Genomic DNA, 3,024 nt, shown 5'->3' with positions numbered 1-3,024 from the left:
CCTCAAAAGGAACCAGAGACACTTCTATTTTTGATTTGTTTATTTTCAACATGTGCCCTAATTTTATGACCCTGTTACACAAGTCATCGAGACAAATACTAGGGCATAATTACAGTTCTGAGCACAGAGCAATAAGCATAATCTGAATAGGAATGCTCTCCATCTTCCTTTTCCCTCCTATACTTCACTTCCTCAGAGATTGAGCCTGTTGTGAAACATCAGCAAGTTCTGAGTGATAATTTGAAAATAAGAACAGTCTTAAGTCATCAATCAGAACTCTGTTCACACCCTTTGACCATTTACAAATTTTAAACCATAAAATAAAATGTTAAGGTTACCACTGCATCTTTCTGAAAAAAAAAATGCAGTGATTAATATATAGTTTATTTATAGTTATTTTCAAATATTCAATGTACTGTCATTATAAAAGTATGTAGTATACATGTATATATTATTATATATTACTGTCAATAACTTTATTATTGTTTATTTAATTCTAACAAATATGTTCTTGTTAAAAACTAACCAAAATTAAACAATCATATATCGGTTTCGGCATTGGCTATCGGCTAAAATGAGTTGAAAATTATCGGCATATCGGATATCAGCAAAACTCCAATATCGTGCATCCCTACTAATAACTTAAGTGTTTTAAACTAGATTTTTATAGGATTTTTATTTTTCTTTATCTTAAAACTCTTATATGCTCAGAAAAAAATTTAGTTTTATTTTGTTTTTTGAAAGAAGTATGATCACCAAGGCTGCATTTTTATTAATTAAAAAGGCTAAATATTATTACAGTTCCAAACAGTTGTTTTCTACGTGAATGCGTTGTAAAATGTAATATATTTCTATGATGCGCAGCTGTATTTTCAGCATCATTACTCCAGTCTTCAGTGTCACATGATCTTCAGAAATCATTCTAATATGCTGATTTGCTGCTCAAGAAACATTTCTGATTATTAGCGATGTTGAAAACAGTTGTGCTGCTGAATATTTTTGTGGAAATTGTGATGCATTTTATTTATTTTATTTTTTTAGAATTCTTTGATGAATAAAAAGTTTGAAATAACAGCATTTGTTTAAAACAGATATCTTTTGTAATATTTTAAATGCCTTTACTGTCACTTTTGATCAATTTCCTTGCTCAATGAAAGTATTAATTTCTTTGAAAAACAGCTAAAGTGTTGCAAACGTTTGATGAATTCTATATTTGACATGGATGGCATATTGGCCGCAGTAAAATTACAGTCCTGCTCAAGTCTACTGTATCTAATAACTAATCTGAAATCCATCAGATGGATATTTTTATGTCTTTTAAGGTTATAGAGGAAAAAAAAACAGTGTTCCATGACCGCCTGTGTGCACAAATACAAATTACACAGGCAAAGCCCAAGCATATGGCAGCACAGGCCACCCTAATTAAACGTTTCAAACCCATCTGTGTGCACGGCACAACCGCAGCGTGACTTCAGATTTAGCCCCGTGTGTTTCAGCGGCACACGCTTTACAAATCTAGCGGGCCCAAACATGACATGCTCGGGTCGTCACGCCAGCTCCTCCACAACGCACGCTGTAGACATTTGCTTTTCCTCATTCAGAAGCAGGCCAACTCCCTTCAAACCCAGCTTTGAAAGGTCTTGATGTGCGCATGCATCAGGCAAATTGAGCTTTACAGCTCGCCACAGACGTTAGTAAATCCTGGAAAATGTAGTTAGGGCCTCAGACACGGGGTATGCGCAGCAATTTGCTCCCTGTCCACAAAATGACCTTTTTGGGCTTGCCAAATGAATACGAATAGGCAGATGCAGATGCAGGAGAAGTGCAGAGAAAGAGTAACGGCCGGGACACACAGGGATCAGTAAGGTTGACCTTATCATCCCAACAGCGGCTGCAATGGTAAAAGAAAAGGCAGTGGGGGAGATAGAGAGACTGATAGGCCGGACACGTATTTTTATCTGGAGATACATTTGTAGCCTTCAGGACTGTCTGCGTTCACTTATATCATATCTGGGATATGTCGTGTTCATGGGTTGTGCCGGAAAAGGGAATTTTTCAAGAGGTTAAACGCAATATTCCAGCACCAAAGCAAGTTATGCTCAATAAAACAACACTTGTGGCATGACAACACAAATGTAGTTCAGCTTGTGCCTCTTTTTTGTTAAAAAAGAGTTTTAAAAAGGATAAATGTTTTTATCATAAATGTGCTGGGATAAATGTTCCAAGACGTACGGTCACAGCCAGGAGAAGTGAAGCCAGGGTCAATAACCAAAACCCCACCTGATGCCTCCTGTAGGAGAATGACTACAATCAAACTTTCAGCCTTTAGGACATTCAGTTGTAAACTGCTTACAATCAAGTAATTACAGTGATGGAGCACTAATAGCCCTGCACTAATTAATCACGGATGTGGCACGAATTTTTGGATTATGTGAGAGAATGATAATAAAAATATTGTATTTTTAACTGTGCCAAAGTCTTAAAGCTAAAAAAAAGAAAAATGTATGGCAGTAGGCCTACAGAAAATGACAGCTTGAGGAAGAAATTAGGAAAATGTTCTCTGAAATCCATTAATTTATCAGGGTTTGAGAGAGAAAGAGGGAGAAAAATAACAAATGAGAGAGGACGGTGTGCTCTTAGACCTCTTAAAATACTATTTTAAGACTATCATAACAAAAAATAATAATAAATGGACTAATGGAAGAATAAGGAAGACTCTTTAATTGAGTGAAGCTCCAGTGGGAGAACAGAAAACCCTAAATCCACATGGTGGAGAAATAAATCATATTTGTCTTATTTTCTATTAAAATATCTGAACATTGTAAAAACAGGATAAAAAGGTTAAGATCATTCCTTTTGACCAACCAACCAACATAAATAAATAAATAAATAAAGAGCTGCTGCTCGCCGCCCCCTTTTCCAGAATAGGGCTGCGCCATTACAGCTCGTACCTGCTAAAAAAGCATCTGTTTTGGTTCTGATTACCATATTAATTTAAACTTCTGATATACAGTTTTCTGAGCG

General features: G+C 35.8%; 1 protein-coding gene across 1 annotated transcript in view; it reads right to left on the bottom strand.

The window, feature by feature from the left end:
* The window catches only part of pard3aa (par-3 family cell polarity regulator alpha, a), a 500,803-nt gene that overhangs the window by 252,122 nt on the left and 245,657 nt on the right, over positions 1-3,024 (bottom strand). The gene's annotated exons all lie outside the window — the stretch shown is intronic.

Source organism: Sinocyclocheilus anshuiensis, unplaced genomic scaffold, assembly GCF_001515605.1.
Source record: "Sinocyclocheilus anshuiensis isolate Anshui unplaced genomic scaffold, SAMN03320099.WGS_v1.1 scaffold79, whole genome shotgun sequence".
Lineage (NCBI taxonomy): Eukaryota > Metazoa > Chordata > Actinopteri > Cypriniformes > Cyprinidae > Sinocyclocheilus > Sinocyclocheilus anshuiensis.
Note: the sequence above shows the minus strand (reverse complement) of the source record. Positions and strands in the feature narration are given on the sequence as shown.